Source organism: Eleutherodactylus coqui, chromosome 6 (genome assembly GCF_035609145.1).
Source record: "Eleutherodactylus coqui strain aEleCoq1 chromosome 6, aEleCoq1.hap1, whole genome shotgun sequence".
NCBI classification, from domain to species: Eukaryota; Metazoa; Chordata; class Amphibia; order Anura; family Eleutherodactylidae; genus Eleutherodactylus; species Eleutherodactylus coqui.
Genome location: NC_089842.1, coordinates 187,890,262 through 187,909,344, shown reverse-complemented (window position 1 = coordinate 187,909,344; position 19,083 = coordinate 187,890,262).

Sequence of the window (19,083 nt, the reverse complement as noted above, 5' to 3'; positions counted from 1 at the left end):
TGGGATTGCGCCTGTGAGTAGGCAGTGTAGAGCAGCCTGGACAACACAGCGAGATATAGTCTTTTTGTTCCTGCAAGAGATGTACGGTTTTCAGGTAAAACATGCTTTCCTTTCTTTTTTATCAATCCATGCATAATATTTCTGCCTTGTTACTGTTAATATTTCCTCTTGTACTGCTCTTTTGTGTATCCTGGCTTATTTCTTCTATCATGCTACTGACCCCCACTGGCAAAACCAAGAAAATGCTATCTCCTGCCATCATAGGACCACGTATTGCCAGGAGAGGATACACAAGCTCCAAGCCGACTCTAGGACCTGATGAAAGGGCTACTCCGCAAAAGACTTTAAAAAATTATTTAACCCCTTCCCGCTGCAGCCATTTTTCCTTTTTTCATCCCCTGCTCAATTTTTCCATACGCGTAGTCGTATGAGGGCTTCTTTCTTGCGAGACAAGTTGTAATTTTCTCATGGTACCATCTTATGTACCATACCATGTACTGAAAAATGATGAAACTATTTTCAGTGGGGAGGAAAAAACACAATTTTGCCATTGTTTTATGAGTTTCCTTTTCACAACGTTCGCTGGGCAGGTAAAATGAAATGCTACAATTGTTCCACAGGTCAGTCCGATTACAGCTATACAATTTTTAGAGACTGCATGCGCCACCTTGGCTTGCAGAATGGGGGTGCCGTAGGACTCGGTGAGGTCAGACGCTTCAAGTTAGAGAAAGCAGTACTAAACATCTGCTGGGCTCTGTGGTGTGAGCCTGTAATCCCAGCTCCTTGGGAGGCTGAGGCTGGTGGATCACTTGAGTCCAGGAGTTCTGGTCTGTCCTGTGCTATCTTGATCGGGTGTCCACACTAAGTTCGGTATCAATATGGTGACTCTGGGGGAGCTTGGAGCCACCAGGTTGTCCTAAGGAGGGGTGAACCAGCCCAGGTTGGAAACAGAGCAGGTCAAAACCCCCGTGCTGATCAGTAGTGGGATTGCGCCTGTGAGTAGGCAGTGTAGAGCAGCCTGGACAACACAGCGAGATATAGTCTTTTTGTTCCTGCAAGAGATGTACGGTTTTCAGGTAAAACATGCTTTCCTTTCTTTTTTATCAATCCATGCATAATATTTCTGCCTTGTTACTGTTAATATTTCCTCTTGTACTGCTCTTTTGTGTATCCTGGCTTATTTCTTCTATCATGCTACTGACCCCCACTGGCAAAACCAAGAAAATGCTATCTCCTGCCATCATAGGACCACGTATTGCCAGGAGAGGATACACAAGCTCCAAGCCGACTCTAGGACCTGATGAAAGGGCTACTCCGCAAAAGACTTTAAAAAATTATTTAACCCCTTCCCGCTGCAGCCATTTTTCCTTTTTTCATCCCCTGCTCAATTTTTCCATACGCGTAGTCGTATGAGGGCTTCTTTCTTGCGAGACAAGTTGTAATTTTCTCATGGTACCATCTTATGTACCATACCATGTACTGAAAAATGATGAAACTATTTTCAGTGGGGAGGAAAAAACACAATTTTGCCATTGTTTTATGAGTTTCCTTTTCACAACGTTCGCTGGGCAGGTAAAATGAAATGCTACAATTGTTCCACAGGTCAGTCCGATTACAGCTATACAATTTTTAGAGACTGCATGCGCCACCTTGGCTTGCAGAATGGGGGTGCCGTAGGACTCGGTGAGGTCAGACGCTTCAAGTTAGAGAAAGCAGTACTAAACATCTGCTGGGCTCTGTGGTGTGAGCCTGTAATCCCAGCTCCTTGGGAGGCTGAGGCTGGTGGATCACTTGAGTCCAGGAGTTCTGGTCTGTCCTGTGCTATCTTGATCGGGTGTCCACACTAAGTTCGGTATCAATATGATGACTCTGGGGGAGCTTGGAGCCACCAGGTTGTCCTAAGGAGGGGTGAACCAGCCCAGGTTGGAAACAGAGCAGGTCAAAACCCCCGTGCTGATCAGTAGTGGGATTGCGCCTGTGAGTAGCCAGTGTAGAGCAGCCTGGACAACACAGCGAGACATAGTCTTTTTGTTCCTGCAAGAGATGTACGGTTTTCAGGTAAAACGTGCTTTCCTTTCTTTTTTATCAATCCATGCATAATATTTCTGCCTTGTTACTGTTATTATTTCCTCTTGTACTGCTCTTTTGTGTATCCTGGCTTATTTCTTCTATCATGCTACTGACCCCCACTGGCAAAACCAAGAAAATGCTATCTCCTGCCATCATAGGACCACTTATTGCCAGGAGAGGATACACAAGCTCCAAGCCGACTCTAGGACCTGATGAAAGGGCTACTCCGCAAAAGACTTTAAAAAATTATTTAACCCCTTCCCGCTGCAGCCATTTTTCCTTTTTTCATCCCCTGCTCAATTTTTCCATACGCGTAGCCGTATGAGGGCTTCTTTCTTGCGAGACAAGTTGTAATTTTCTCATGGTACCATCTTATGTACCATACCATGTACTGAAAAATGATGAAACTATTTTCAGTGGGGAGGAAAAAACACAATTTTGCCATTGTTTTATGAGTTTCCTTTTCACAACGTTCGCTGGGCAGGTAAAATGAAATGCTACAATTATTCCACGGGTCAGTCCGATTACAGCTATACCATTTTTAGGGACTGCATGCGTCACCTTGGCTTGCAGAATGGGGGTGCTGTAGGACTCGGTAAGGTCAGACGCTTCAAGTTAGAGAAAGCAGTGCTAAACATCTGCTGGGCTCTGTGGCGTGAGCCTGTAATCCCAGCTCCTTGGGAGGCTGAGGCTAGTGGATCACTTGAGTCCAGGAGTTCTGGTCTGTCCTGTGCTATGTTGATCAGGTGTCCACACTAAGTTTGGTATCAATATGGTGACTCTGGGGGAGCTTGGAGCCACCAGGTTGTCCTAAGGAGGGGTGAACCAGCCCAGGTTGGAAACAGAGCAGGTCAAAACCCACTGTGCTGATCAGTAGTGGGATTGCGCCTGTGAGTAGCCAGTGTAGAGCAGCGTGGACAACACAGCGAGACATACCGGTAGTCTTTTTGTTCCTGCAAGAGATGTACGGTTTTCAGGTAAAACGTGCTTTCCTTTCTTTTTTATCAATCCATGCATAATATTTCTGCCTTGTTACTGTTATTATTTCCTCTTGTACTGCTCTTTTGTGTATCCTGGCTTATTTCTTCTATCATGCTACTGACCCCCACTGGCAAAACCAAGAAAATGCTATCTCCTGCCATCATAGGACCACTTATTGCCAGGAGAGGATACACAAGCTCCAAGCCGACTCTAGGACCTGATGAAAGGGCTACTCCGCAAAAGACTTAAAAAAATTATTTAACCCCTTCCCGCTGCAGCCATTTTTCCTTTTTTCATCCCCTGCTCAATTTTTCCATACGCGTAGTCGTATGAGGGCTTCTTTCTTGCGAGACAAGTTGTAATTTTCTCATGGTACCATCTTATGTACCATACCATGTACTGAAAAATGAAGAAACTATTTTCAGTGGGGAGGAAAAAACACAATTTTGCCATGGTTTTATGAGTTTCCTTTTCACAACGTTCGCTGGGCAGGTAAAATGAAATGCTACAATTATTCCACGGGTCAGTCCGATTACAGGTATACCATTTTTAGAGACTGTATGCACCACCCTGGCTTGCAGAATGGGGGTGCCGTAGGACTCGGTGAGGTCAGATGCTTCAAGTTAGAGAAAGCAGTGCTAAACATCTGCTGGGCTCTGTGGCGTGAGCCTGTAATCCCAGCTCCTTGGGAGGCTGAGGCTGGTGGATCACTTGAGTCCAGGAGTTCTGGTCTGTCCTGTGCTATGTTGATTGGGTGTCCACACTAAGTACGGTATCAATATGGTGACTCTGGGGGAGCTTGGAGCCACCAGGTTGTCCTAAGGAGGGGTGAACTGGCCCAGGTCAGAAACAGAGCAGGTCAAAACCCCTGTGCTGATCAGTAGTGGGATTGCGCCTGTGAGTAGCCAGTGTAGAGCAGCCTGGACAACACAGCGAGATATAGTCTTTTTGTTCCTGCAAGAGATGTACGGTTTTCAGGTAAAACATGCTTTCCTTTCTTTTTTATCAATCCATGCATAATATTTCTGCCTTGTTACTGTTATTATTTCCTCTTGTACTGCTCTTTTGTGTATCCTGGCTTATTTCTTCTATCATGCTACTGACCCCCACTGGCAAAACCAAGAAAATGCTATCTCCTGCCATCATAGGACCACTTATTGCCAGGAGAGGATACACAAGCTCCAAGCCGACTCTAGGACCTGATGAAAGGGCTACTCCGCAAAAGACTTTAAAAAATTATTTAACCCCTTCCCGCTGCAGCCATTTTTCCTTTTTTCATCCCCTGCTCAATTTTTCCATACGCGTAGCTGTATGAGGGCTTCTTTCTTGCGAGACAAGTTGTAATTTTCTCATGGTACCATCTTATGTACCATACCATGTACTGAAAAATGATGAAACTATTTTCAGTGGGGAGGAAAAAACACAATTTTGCCATTGTTTTATGAGTTTCCTTTTCACAACGTTCGCTGGGCAGGTAAAATGAAATGCTACAATTATTCCACGGGTCAGTCCGATTACAGCTATACCATTTTTAGGGACTGCATGCGTCACCTTGGCTTGCAGAATGGGGGTGCTGTAGGACTCGGTAAGGTCAGACGCTTCAAGTTAGAGAAAGCAGTGCTAAACACCTGCTGGGCTCTGTGGCGTGAGCCTGTAATCCCAGCTCCTTGGGAGGCTGAGGCTAGTGGATCACTTGAGTCCAGGAATTCTGGTCTGTCCTGTGCTATGTTGATCGGGTGTCCACACTAAGTTTGGTATCAATATGGTGACTCTGGGGGAGCTTGGAGCCACCAGGTTGTCCTAAGGAGGGGTGAACCAGCCCAGGTTGGAAACAGAGCAGGTCAAAACCCACTGTGCTGATCAGTAGTGGGATTGCGCCTGTGAGTAGCCAGTGTAGAGCAGCCTGGACAACACAGCGAGACATACCGGTAGTCTTTTTGTTCCTGCAAGAGATGTACGGTTTTCAGGTAAAACGTGCTTTCCTTTCTTTTTTATCAATCCATGCATAATATTTCTGCCTTGTTACTGTTATTATTTCCTCTTGTACTGCTCTTTTGTGTATCCTGGCTTATTTCTTCTATCATGCTACTGACCCCCACTGGCAAAACCAAGAAAATGCTATCTCCTGCCATCATAGGACCACTTATTGCCAGGAGAGGATACACAAGCTCCAAGCCGACTCTAGGACCTGATGAAAGGGCTACTCCGCAAAAGACTTAAAAAAATTATTTAACCCCTTCCCGCTGCAGCCATTTTTCCTTTTTTCATCCCCTGCTCAATTTTTCCATACGCGTAGTCGTATGAGGGCTTCTTTCTTGCGAGACAAGTTGTAATATTCTCATGGTACCATCTTATGTACCATACCATGTACTGAAAAATGAAGAAACTATTTTCAGTGGGGAGGAAAAAACACAATTTTGCCATTGTTTTATGTTTCCTTTTCACAACGTTCGCTGGGCAGGTAAAATGAAATGCTACAATTATTCCACGAGTCAGTCCGATTACAGCTATACCATTTTTAGAGACTGTATGCACCACCCTGGCTTGCAGAATGGGGGTGCCGTAGGACTCGGTGAGGTCAGATGCTTCAAGTTAGAGAAAGCAGTGCTAAACATCTGCTGGGCTCTGTGGCGTGAGCCTGTAATCCCAGCTCCTTGGGAGGCTGAGGCTGGTGGATCACTTGAGTCCAGGAGTTCTGGTCTGTCCTGTGCTATGTTGATCGGGTGTCCACACTAAGTTCGGTATCAATATGGTGACTCTGGGGGAGCTTGGAGCCACCAGGTTGTCCTAAGGAGGGGTGAACCAGCCCAGGTTGGAAACAGAGCAGGTCAAAACCCCCGATGCTGATCAGTAGTGGGATTGCGCCTGTGAGTAGCCAGTGTAGAGCAGCCTGGACAACACAGCGAGACATAGTCTTTTTGTTCCTGCAAGAGATGTACGGTTTTCAGGTAAAACGTGCTTTCCTTTCTTTTTTATCAATCCACGCATAATATTTCTGCCTTGTTACTGTTATTATTTCCGCTTGTACTGCTCTTTTGTGTATCCTGGCTTATTTCTTCTATCATGCTACTGACCCCCACTGGCAAAACCAAGAAAATGCTATCTCCTGCCATCATAGGACCACTTATTGCCAGGAGAGGATACACAAGCTCCAAGCCAACTCTAGGACCTGATGAAAGGGCTACTCCGCAAAAGACTTAAAAAAATTATTTAACCCCTTCCCGCTGCAGCCATTTTTCCTTTTTTCATCCCCTGCTCAATTTTTTCATACGCGCAGCCGTATGAGGGCTTCTTTCTTGCGAGACAAGTTGTAATTTTCTCATGGTACCATCTTATGTACCATACCATGTACTGAAAAATGATGAAACTATTTTCAGTGGGGAGGAAAAAACACAATTTTGCCATTGTTTTATGAGTTTCCTTTTCACAACGTTCGCTGGGCAGGTAAAATGAAATGCTACAATTATTCCACGGGTCAGTCCGATTACAGCTATACCATTTTTAGAGACTGCATGCGTCACCTTGGCTTGCAGAATGGGGGTGCCGTAGGACTCGGTGAGGTCAGATGCTTCAAGTTAGAGAAAGCAGTGCTAAACATCTGCTGGGCTCTGTGGAGTGAGCCTGTAATCCCAGCTCCTTGGGAGGCTGAGGTTGGTGGATCACTTGAGTCCAGGAGTTCTGGTCTGTCCTGTGCTATGTTGATAGGGTGTCCTCACTAAGTTCAGTATCAATATGGTGACTCTGGGGGAGCTTGGAGCCACCAGGTTGTCCTAAGGAGGGGTGAACCAGCCCAGGTTGGAAACAGAGCAGGTCAAAACCCCCGTGCTGATCTGTAGTGGGATTGCACCTGTGAGTAGCCAGTGTAGAGCAGCCTGGACAACACAGCGAGACATAGTCTTTTTGTTCCTGCAAGAGATGTACGGTTTTCAGGTAAAACGTGCTTTCCTTTCTTTTTTATCAATCCATGCATAATATTTCTGCCTTGTTACTGTTATTATTTCCTCTTGTACTGCTCTTTTGTGTATCCTGGCTTATTTCTTCTATCATGCTACTGACCCCCACTGGAAAACCAAGGAAATGCTATCTCCTGCCATCATAGGACCACTTATTGCCAGGAGAGGATACACAAGCTCCAAGCCGACTCTAGGACCTGATAAAAGGGCTACTCCGCAAAAGACTTAAAAAAATTATTTAACCGCTTCCTGCTGCAGCCATTTTTCCTTTTTTCATCCCCTGCTCAATTTTTCCATACACGTAGCCGTATGAGGGCTTCTTTCTTGCGAGACAAGTTGTAATTTTCTCATGGTACCATCTTATGTACCATACCATGTACTGAAAAATGATGAAACTATTTTCAGTGGGGAGGAAAAAACACAATTTTGCCATTGTTTTATGAGTTTCCATTTCACAACGTTCGCTGGGCAGGTAAAATGAAATGCTACAATTATTCCACGGGTCAGTCCGATTACAGCTATACAATTTTTAGAGACTGCATGCGCCACCTTGGCTTGCAGAATGGGGGTGCCGTAGGACTCGGTGAGGTCAGACGCTTCAAGTTAGAGAAAGCAGTGCTAAACATCTGCTGGGCTCTGTGGCGTGAGCCTGTAATCCCAGCTCCTTGGGAGGCTGAGGCTAGTGGATCACTTGAGTCCAGGAGTTCTGGTCTGTCCTGTGCTATGTTGATCGGGTGTCCACACTAAGTTTGGTATCAATATGGTGACTCTGGGGGAGCTTGGAGCCACCAGGTTGTCCTAAGGAGGGGTGAACCAGCCCAGGTTGGAAACAGAGCAGGTCAAAACCCACTGTGCTGATCAGTAGTGGGATTGCGCCTGTGAGTAGCCAGTGTAGAGCAGCCTGGACAACACAGCGAGACATACCGGTAGTCTTTTTGTTCCTGCAAGAGATGTACGGTTTTCAGGTAAAACGTGCTTTCCTTTCTTTTTTATCAATCCATGCATAATATTTCTGCCTTGTTACTGTTATTATTTCCTCTTGTACTGCTCTTTTCTGTATCCTGGCTTATTTCTTCTATCATGCTACTGACCCCCACTGGCAAAACCAAGAAAATGCTATCTCCTGCCATCATAGGACCACTTATTGCCAGGAGAGGATACACAAGCTCCAAGCCGACTCTAGGACCTGATGAAAGGGCTACTCCGCAAAAGACTTAAAAAAATTATTTAACCCCTTCCCGCTGCAGCCATTTTTCCTTTTTTCATCCCCTGCTCAATTTTTCCATACGCGTAGTCGTATGAGGGCTTCTTTCTTGCGAGACAAGTTGTAATTTTCTCATGGTACCATCTTATGTACCATACCATGTTATGAAAAATGAAGAAACTATTTTCAGTGGGGAGGAAAAAACACAATTTTGCCATGGTTTTATGAGTTTCCTTTTCACAACGTTCGCTGGGCAGGTAAAATGAAATGCTACAATTATTCCACGGGTCAGTCCGATTACAGGTATACCATTTTTAGAGACTGTATGCACCACCCTGGCTTGCAGAATGGGGGTGCCGTAGGACTCGGTGAGGTCAGATGCTTCAAGTTAGAGAAAGCAGTGCTAAACATCTGCTGGGCTCTGTGGCGTGAGCCTGTAATCCCAGCTCCTTGGGAGGCTGAGGCTGGTGGATCACTTGAGTCCAGGAGTTCTGGTCTGTCCTGTGCTATGTTGATTGGGTGTCCACACTAAGTACGGTATCAATATGGTGACTCTGGGGGAGCTTGGAGCCACCAGGTTGTCCTAAGGAGGGGTGAACTGGCCCAGGTCGGAAACAGAGCAGGTCAAAACCCCTGTGCTGATCAGTAGTGGGATTGCGCCTGTGAGTAGGCAGTGTAGAGCAGCCTGGACAACACAGCGAGATATAGTCTTTTTGTTCCTGCAAGAGATGTACGGTTTTCAGGTAAAACATGCTTTCCTTTCTTTTTTATCAATCCATGCATAATATTTCTGCCTTGTTACTGTTAATATTTCCTCTTGTACTGCTCTTTTGTGTATCCTGGCTTATTTCTTCTATCATGCTACTGACCCCCACTGGCAAAACCAAGAAAATGCTATCTCCTGCCATCATAGGACCACGTATTGCCAGGAGAGGATACACAAGCTCCAAGCCGACTCTAGGACCTGATGAAAGGGCTACTCCGCAAAAGACTTTAAAAAATTATTTAACCCCTTCCCGCTGCAGCCATTTTTCCTTTTTTCATCCCCTGCTCAATTTTTCCATACGCGTAGTCGTATGAGGGCTTCTTTCTTGCGAGACAAGTTGTAATTTTCTCATGGTACCATCTTATGTACCATACCATGTACTGAAAAATGATGAAACTATTTTCAGTGGGGAGGAAAAAACACAATTTTGCCATTGTTTTATGAGTTTCCTTTTCACAACGTTCGCTGGGCAGGTAAAATGAAATGCTACAATTGTTCCACAGGTCAGTCCGATTACAGCTATACCATTTTTAGGGACTGCATGCGTCACCTTGGCTTGCAGAATGGGGGTGCTGTAGGACTCGGTAAGGTCAGACGCTTCAAGTTAGAGAAAGCAGTGCTAAACATCTGCTGGGCTCTGTGGCGTGAGCCTGTAATCCCAGCTCCTTGGGAGGCTGAGGCTAGTGGATCACTTGAGTCCAGGAGTTCTGGTCTGTCCTGTGCTATGTTGATCAGGTGTCCACACTAAGTTTGGTATCAATATGGTGACTCTGGGGGAGCTTGGAGCCACCAGGTTGTCCTAAGGAGGGGTGAACCAGCCCAGGTTGGAAACAGAGCAGGTCAAAACCCACTGTGCTGATCAGTAGTGGGATTGCGCCTGTGAGTAGCCAGTGTAGAGCAGCGTGGACAACACAGCGAGACATACCGGTAGTCTTTTTGTTCCTGCAAGAGATGTACGGTTTTCAGGTAAAACGTGCTTTCCTTTCTTTTTTATCAATCCATGCATAATATTTCTGCCTTGTTACTGTTATTATTTCCTCTTGTACTGCTCTTTTGTGTATCCTGGCTTATTTCTTCTATCATGCTACTGACCCCCACTGGCAAAACCAAGAAAATGCTATCTCCTGCCATCATAGGACCACTTATTGCCAGGAGAGGATACACAAGCTCCAAGCCGACTCTAGGACCTGATGAAAGGGCTACTCCGCAAAAGACTTAAAAAAATTATTTAACCCCTTCCCGCTGCAGCCATTTTTCCTTTTTTCATCCCCTGCTCAATTTTTCCATACGCGTAGTCGTATGAGGGCTTCTTTCTTGCGAGACAAGTTGTAATTTTCTCATGGTACCATCTTATGTACCATACCATGTACTGAAAAATGAAGAAACTATTTTCAGTGGGGAGGAAAAAACACAATTTTGCCATGGTTTTATGAGTTTCCTTTTCACAACGTTCGCTGGGCAGGTAAAATGAAATGCTACAATTATTCCACGGGTCAGTCCGATTACAGGTATACCATTTTTAGAGACTGTATGCACCACCCTGGCTTGCAGAATGGGGGTGCCGTAGGACTCGGTGAGGTCAGATGCTTCAAGTTAGAGAAAGCAGTGCTAAACATCTGCTGGGCTCTGTGGCGTGAGCCTGTAATCCCAGCTCCTTGGGAGGCTGAGGCTGGTGGATCACTTGAGTCCAGGAGTTCTGGTCTGTCCTGTGCTATGTTGATTGGGTGTCCACACTAAGTACGGTATCAATATGGTGACTCTGGGGGAGCTTGGAGCCACCAGGTTGTCCTAAGGAGGGGTGAACTGGCCCAGGTCAGAAACAGAGCAGGTCAAAACCCCTGTGCTGATCAGTAGTGGGATTGCGCCTGTGAGTAGCCAGTGTAGAGCAGCCTGGACAACACAGCAAGATATAGTCTTTTTGTTCCTGCAAGAGATGTACGGTTTTCAGGTAAAACATGCTTTCCTTTCTTTTTTATCAATCCATGCATAATATTTCTGCCTTGTTACTGTTATTATTTCCTCTTGTACTGCTCTTTTGTGTATCCTGGCTTATTTCTTCTATCATGCTACTGACCCCCACTGGCAAAACCAAGAAAATGCTATCTCCTGCCATCATAGGACCACTTATTGCCAGGAGAGGATACACAAGCTCCAAGCCGACTCTAGGACCTGATGAAAGGGCTACTCCGCAAAAGACTTTAAAAAATTATTTAACCCCTTCCCGCTGCAGCCATTTTTCCTTTTTTCATCCCCTGCTCAATTTTTCCATACGCGTAGCTGTATGAGGGCTTCTTTCTTGCGAGACAAGTTGTAATTTTCTCATGGTACCATCTTATGTACCATACCATGTACTGAAAAATGATGAAACTATTTTCAGTGGGGAGGAAAAAACACAATTTTGCCATTGTTTTATGAGTTTCCTTTTCACAACGTTCGCTGGGCAGGTAAAATGAAATGCTACAATTATTCCACGGGTCAGTCCGATTACAGCTATACCATTTTTAGGGACTGCATGCGTCACCTTGGCTTGCAGAATGGGGGTGCTGTAGGACTCGGTAAGGTCAGACGCTTCAAGTTAGAGAAAGCAGTGCTAAACATCTGCTGGGCTCTGTGGCGTGAGCCTGTAATCCCAGCTCCTTGGGAGGCTGAGGCTAGTGGATCACTTGAGTCCAGGAATTCTGGTCTGTCCTGTGCTATGTTGATCGGGTGTCCACACTAAGTTTGGTATCAATATGGTGACTCTGGGGGAGCTTGGAGCCACCAGGTTGTCCTAAGGAGGGGTGAACCAGCCCAGGTTGGAAACAGAGCAGGTCAAAACCCACTGTGCTGATCAGTAGTGGGATTGCGCCTGTGAGTAGCCAGTGTAGAGCAGCCTGGACAACACAGCGAGACATACCGGTAGTCTTTTTGTTCCTGCAAGAGATGTACGGTTTTCAGGTAAAACGTGCTTTCCTTTCTTTTTTATCAATCCATGCATAATATTTCTGCCTTGTTACTGTTATTATTTCCTCTTGTACTGCTCTTTTGTGTATCCTGGCTTATTTCTTCTATCATGCTACTGACCCCCACTGGCAAAACCAAGAAAATGCTATCTCCTGCCATCATAGGACCACTTATTGCCAGGAGAGGATACACAAGCTCCAAGCCGACTCTAGGACCTGATGAAAGGGCTACTCCGCAAAAGACTTAAAAAAATTATTTAACCCCTTCCCGCTGCAGCCATTTTTCCTTTTTTCATCCCCTGCTCAATTTTTCCATACGCGTAGTCGTATGAGGGCTTCTTTCTTGCGAGACAAGTTGTAATATTCTCATGGTACCATCTTATGTACCATACCATGTACTGAAAAATGAAGAAACTATTTTCAGTGGGGAGGAAAAAACACAATTTTGCCATGGTTTTATGAGTTTCCTTTTCACAACGTTCGCTGGGCAGGTAAAATGAAATGCTACAATTATTCCACGGGTCAGTCCGATTACAGGTATACCATTTTTAGAGACTGTATGCACCACCCTGGCTTGCAGAATGGGGGTGCCGTAGGACTCGGTGAGGTCAGATGCTTCAAGTTAGAGAAAGCAGTGCTAAACATCTGCTGGGCTCTGTGGCGTGAGCCTGTAATCCCAGCTCCTTGGGAGGCTGAGGCTGGTGGATCACTTGAGTCCAGGAGTTCTGGTCTGTCCTGTGCTATGTTGATCGGGTGTCCACACTAAGTTCGGTATCAATATGGTGACTCTGGGGGAGCTTGGAGCCACCAGGTTGTCCTAAGGAGGGGTGAACCAGCCCAGGTTGGAAACAGAGCAGGTCAAAACCCCCGATGCTGATCAGTAGTGGGATTGCGCCTGTGAGTAGCCAGTGTAGAGCAGCCTGGACAACACAGCGAGACATAGTCTTTTTGTTCCTGCAAGAGATGTACGGTTTTCAGGTAAAACGTGCTTTCCTTTCTTTTTTATCAATCCACGCATAATATTTCTGCCTTGTTACTGTTATTATTTCCGCTTGTACTGCTCTTTTGTGTATCCTGGCTTATTTCTTCTATCATGCTACTGACCCCCACTGGCAAAACCAAGAAAATGCTATCTCCTGCCATCATAGGACCACTTATTGCCAGGAGAGGATACACAAGCTCCAAGCCAACTCTAGGACCTGATGAAAGGGCTACTCCGCAAAAGACTTAAAAAAATTATTTAACCCCTTCCCGCTGCAGCCATTTTTCCTTTTTTCATCCCCTGCTCAATTTTTTCATACGCGCAGCCGTATGAGGGCTTCTTTCTTGCGAGACAAGTTGTAATTTTCTCATGGTACCATCTTATGTACCATACCATGTACTGAAAAATGATGAAACTATTTTCAGTGGGGAGGAAAAAACACAATTTTGCCATTGTTTTATGAGTTTCCTTTTCACAACGTTCGCTGGGCAGGTAAAATGAAATGCTACAATTATTCCACGGGTCAGTCCGATTACAGCTATACCATTTTTAGAGACTGCATGCGTCACCTTGGCTTGCAGAATGGGGGTGCCGTAGGACTCGGTGAGGTCAGATGCTTCAAGTTAGAGAAAGCAGTGCTAAACATCTGCTGGGCTCTGTGGAGTGAGCCTGTAATCCCAGCTCCTTGGGAGGCTGAGGTTGGTGGATCACTTGAGTCCAGGAGTTCTGGTCTGTCCTGTGCTATGTTGATAGGGTGTCCTCACTAAGTTCAGTATCAATATGGTGACTCTGGGGGAGCTTGGAGCCACCAGGTTGTCCTAAGGAGGGGTGAACCAGCCCAGGTTGGAAACAGAGCAGGTCAAAACCCCCGTGCTGATCTGTAGTGGGATTGCACCTGTGAGTAGCCAGTGTAGAGCAGCCTGGACAACACAGCGAGACATAGTCTTTTTGTTCCTGCAAGAGATGTACGGTTTTCAGGTAAAACGTGCTTTCCTTTCTTTTTTATCAATCCATGCATAATATTTCTGCCTTGTTACTGTTATTATTTCCTCTTGTACTGCTCTTTTGTGTATCCTGGCTTATTTCTTCTATCATGCTACTGACCCCCACTGGAAAACCAAGGAAATGCTATCTCCTGCCATCATAGGACCACTTATTGCCAGGAGAGGATACACAAGCTCCAAGCCGACTCTAGGACCTGATAAAAGGGCTACTCCGCAAAAGACTTAAAAAAATTATTTAACCGCTTCCTGCTGCAGCCATTTTTCCTTTTTTCATCCCCTGCTCAATTTTTCCATACACGTAGCCGTATGAGGGCTTCTTTCTTGCGAGACAAGTTGTAATTTTCTCATGGTACCATCTTATGTACCATACCATGTACTGAAAAATGATGAAACTATTTTCAGTGGGGAGGAAAAAACACAATTTTGCCATTGTTTTATGAGTTTCCATTTCACAACGTTCGCTGGGCAGGTAAAATGAAATGCTACAATTATTCCACGGGTCAGTCCGATTACAGCTATACAATTTTTAGAGACTGCATGCGCCACCTTGGCTTGCAGAATGGGGGTGCCGTAGGACTCGGTGAGGTCAGACGCTTCAAGTTAGAGAAAGCAGTGCTAAACATCTGCTGGGCTCTGTGGCGTGAGCCTGTAATCCCAGCTCCTTGGGAGGCTGAGGCTGGTGGATCACTTGAGTCCAGGAGTTCTGGTCTGTCCTGTGCTATGTTGATCGGGTGTCCACACTAAGTTCGGTATCAATATGGTGACTCTGGGGGAGCTTGGAGCCACCAGGTTGTCCTAAGGAGGGGTGAACCAGCCCAGGTTGGAAACAGAGCAGGTCAAAACCCCCGATGCTGATCAGTAGTGGGATTGCGCCTGTGAGTAGCCAGTGTAGAGCAGCCTGGACAACACAGCGAGACATAGTCTTTTTGTTCCTGCAAGAGATGTACGGTTTTCAGGTAAAACGTGCTTTCCTTTCTTTTTTATCAATCCACGCATAATATTTCTGCCTTGTTACTGTTATTATTTCCGCTTGTACTGCTCTTTTGTGTATCCTGGCTTATTTCTTCTATCATGCTACTGACCCCCACTGGCAAAACCAAGAAAATGCTATCTCCTGCCATCATAGGACCACGTATTGCCAGGAGAGGATACACAAGCTCCAAGCCGACTCTAGGACCTGATGAAAGGGCTACTCCGCAAAAGACTTTAAAAAATTATTTAACCCCTTCCCGCTGCAGCCATTTTTCCTTTTTTCATCCCCTGCTCAATTTTTCCATACGCGTAGTCGTATGAGGGCTTCTTTCTTGCGAGACAAGTTGTAATTTTCTCATGGTACCATCTTATGTACCATACCATGTACTGAAAAATGATGAAACTATTTTCAGTGGGGAGGAAAAAACACAATTTTGCCATTGTTTTATGAGTTTCCTTTTCACAACGTTCGCTGGGCAGGTAAAATGAAATGCTACAATTGTTCCACAGGTCAGTCCGATTACAGCTATACAATTTTTAGAGACTGCATGCGCCACCTTGGCTTGCAGAATGGGGGTGCCGTAGGACTCGGTGAGGTTAGACGCTTCAAGTTAGAGAAAGCAGTACTAAACATCTGCTGGGCTCTGTGGTGTGAGCCTGTAATCCCAGCTCCTTGGGAGGCTGAGGCTGGTGGATCACTTGAGTCCAGGAGTTCTGGTCTGTCCTGTGCTATCTTGATCGGGTGTCCACACTAAGTTCGGTATCAATATGGTGACTCTGGGGGAGCTTGGAGCCACCAGGTTGTCCTAAGGAGGGGTGAACCAGCCCAGGTTGGAAACAGAGCAGGTCAAAACCCCCGTGCTGATCAGTAGTGGGATTGCGCCTGTGAGTAGCCAGTGTAGAGCAGCCTGGACAACACAGCGAGACATAGTCTTTTTGTTCCTGCAAGAGATGTACGGTTTTCAGGTAAAACGTGCTTTCCTTTCTTTTTTATCAATCTATGCATAATATTTCTGCCTTGTTACTGTTATTATTTCCTCTTGTACTGCTCTTTTGTGTATCCTGGCTTATTTCTTCTATCATGCTACTGACCCCCACTGGCAAAACCAAGAAAATGCTATCTCCTGCCATCATAGGACCACTTATTGCCAGGAGAGGATACACAAGCTCCAAGCCGACTCTAGGACCTGATGAAAGGGCTACTCCGCAAAAGACTTTAAAAAATTATTTAACCCCTTCCCGCTGCAGCCATTTTTCCTTTTTTCATCCCCTGCTCAATTTTTCCATACGCGTAGCCGTATGAGGGCTTCTTTCTTGCGAGACAAGTTGTAATTTTCTCATGGTACCATCTTATGTACCATACCATGTACTGAAAAATGATGAAACTATTTTCAGTGGGGAGGAAAAAACACAATTTTGCCATTGTTTTATGAGTTTCCTTTTCACAACGTTCGCTGGGCAGGTAAAATGAAATGCTACAATTATTCCACGGGTCAGTCCGATTACAGCTATACCATTTTTAGGGACTGCATGCGTCACCTTGGCTTGCAGAATGGGGGTGCTGTAGGACTCGGTAAGGTCAGACGCTTCAAGTTAGAGAAAGCAGTGCTAAACATCTGCTGGGCTCTGTGGCGTGAGCCTGTAATCCCAGCTCCTTGGGAGGCTGAGGCTAGTGGATCACTTGAGTCCAGGAGTTCTGGTCTGTCCTGTGCTATGTTGATCAGGTGTCCACACTAAGTTTGGTATCAATATGGTGACTCTGGGGGAGCTTGGAGCCACCAGGTTGTCCTAAGGAGGGGTGAACCAGCCCAGGTTGGAAACAGAGCAGGTCAAAACCCACTGTGCTGATCAGTAGTGGGATTGCGCCTGTGAGTAGCCAGTGTAGAGCAGCGTGGACAACACAGCGAGACATACCGGTAGTCTTTTTGTTCCTGCAAGAGATGTACGGTTTTCAGGTAAAACGTGCTTTCCTTTCTTTTTTATCAATCCATGCATAATATTTCTGCCTTGTTACTGTTATTATTTCCTCTTGTACTGCTCTTTTGTGTATCCTGGCTTATTTCTTCTATCATGCTACTGACCCCCACTGGCAAAACCAAGAAAATGCTATCTCCTGCCATCATAGGACCACTTATTGCCAGGAGAGGATACACAAGCTCCAAGCCGACTCTAGGACCTGATGAAAGGGCTACTCCGCAAAAGACTTAAAAAAATTATTTAACCCCTTCCCGCTGCAGCCATTTTTCCTTTTTTCATCCCCTGCTCAATTTTTCCATACGCGTAGTCGTATGAGGGCTTCTTTCTTGCGAGACAAGTTGTAATTTTCTCATGGTACCATCTTATGTACCATACCATGTACTGAAAAATGAAGAAACTATTTTCAGTGGGGAGGAAAAAACACAATTTTGCCATGGTTTTATGAGTTTCCTTTTCACAACGTTCGCTGGGCAGGTAAAATGAAATGCTACAATTATTCCACGGGTCAGTCCGATTACAGGTATACCATTTTTAGAGACTGTATGCACCACCCTGGCTTGCAGAATGGGGGTGCCGTAGGACTCGGTGAGGTCAGATGCTTCAAGTTAGAGAAAGCAGTGCTAAACATCTGCTGGGCTCTGTGGCGTGAGCCTGTAATCCCAGCTCCTTGGGAGGCTGAGGCTGGTGGATCACTTGAGTCCAGGAGTTCTGGTCTGTCCTGTGCTATGTTGATTGGGTGTCCACACTAAGTACGGTATCAATATGGTGACTCTGGGGGAGCTTGGAGCCACCAGGTTGTCCTAAGGAGGGGTGAACTGGCCCAGGTCAGAAACAGAGCAGGTCAAAACCCCTGTGCTGATCAGTAGTGGGATTGCGCCTGTGAGTAGCCAGTGTAGAGCAGCCTGGACAACACAGCGAGATATAGTCTTTTTGTTCCTGCAAGAGATGTACGGTTTTCAGGTAAAACATGCTTTCCTTTCTTTTTTATCAATCCATGCATAATATTTCTGCCTTGTTACTGTTATTATTTCCTCTTGTACTGCTCTTTTGTGTATCCTGGCTTATTTCTTCTATCATGCTACTGACCCCCACTGGCAAAACCAAGAAAATGCTATCTCCTGCCATCATAGGACCACTTATTGCCAGGAGAGGATACACAAGCTCCAAGCCGACTCTAGGACCTGATGAAAGGGCTACTCCGCAAAAGACTTTAAAAAATTATTTAACCCCTTCCCGCTGCAGCCATTTTTCCTTTTTTCATCCCCTGCTCAATTTTTCCATACGCGTAGCTGTATGAGGGCTTCTTTCTTGCGAGACAAGTTGTAATTTTCTCATGGTACCATCTTATGTACCATACCATGTACTGAAAAATGATGAAACTATTTTCAGTGGGGAGGAAAAAACACAATTTTGCCATTGTTTTATGAGTTTCCTTTTCACAACGTTCGCTGGGCAGGTAAAATGAAATGCTACAATTATTCCACGGGTCAGTCCGATTACAGCTATACCATTTTTAGGGACTGCATGCGTCACCTTGGCTTGCAGAATGGGGGTGCTGTAGGACTCGGTAAGGTCAGACGCTTCAAGTTAGAGAAAGCAGTGCTAAACATCTGCTGGGCTCTGTGGCGTGAGCCTGTAATCCCAGCTCCTTGGGAGGCTGAGGCTAGTGGATCACTTGAGTCCAGGAATTCTGGTCTGTCCTGTGCTATGTTGATCGGGTGTCCACACTAAGTTTGGTATCAATATGGTGACTCTGGGGGAGCTTGGAGCCACCAGGTTGTCCTAAGGAGGGGTGAACCAGCCCAGGTTGGAAACAGAGCAGGTCAAAACCCACTGTGCTGATCAGTAGTGGGATTGCGCCTGTGAGTAGCCAGTGTAGAGCAGCCTGGACAACACAGCGAGACATACCGGTAGTCTTTTTGTTCCTGCAAGAGATGTACGGTTTTCAGGTAAAACGTGCTTTCCTTTCTTTTTTATCAATCCATGCATAATATTTCTGCCTTGTTACTGTTATTATTTCCTCTTGTACTGCTCTTTTGTGTATCCTGGCTTATTTCTTCTATCATGCTACTGACCCCCACTGGCAAAACCAAGAAAATGCTATCTCCTGCCATCATAGGACCACTTATTGCCAGGAGAGGATACACAAGCTCCAAGCCGACTCTAGGACCTGATGAAAGGGCTACTCCGCAAAAGACTTAAAAAAATTATTTAACCCCTTCCCGCTGCAGC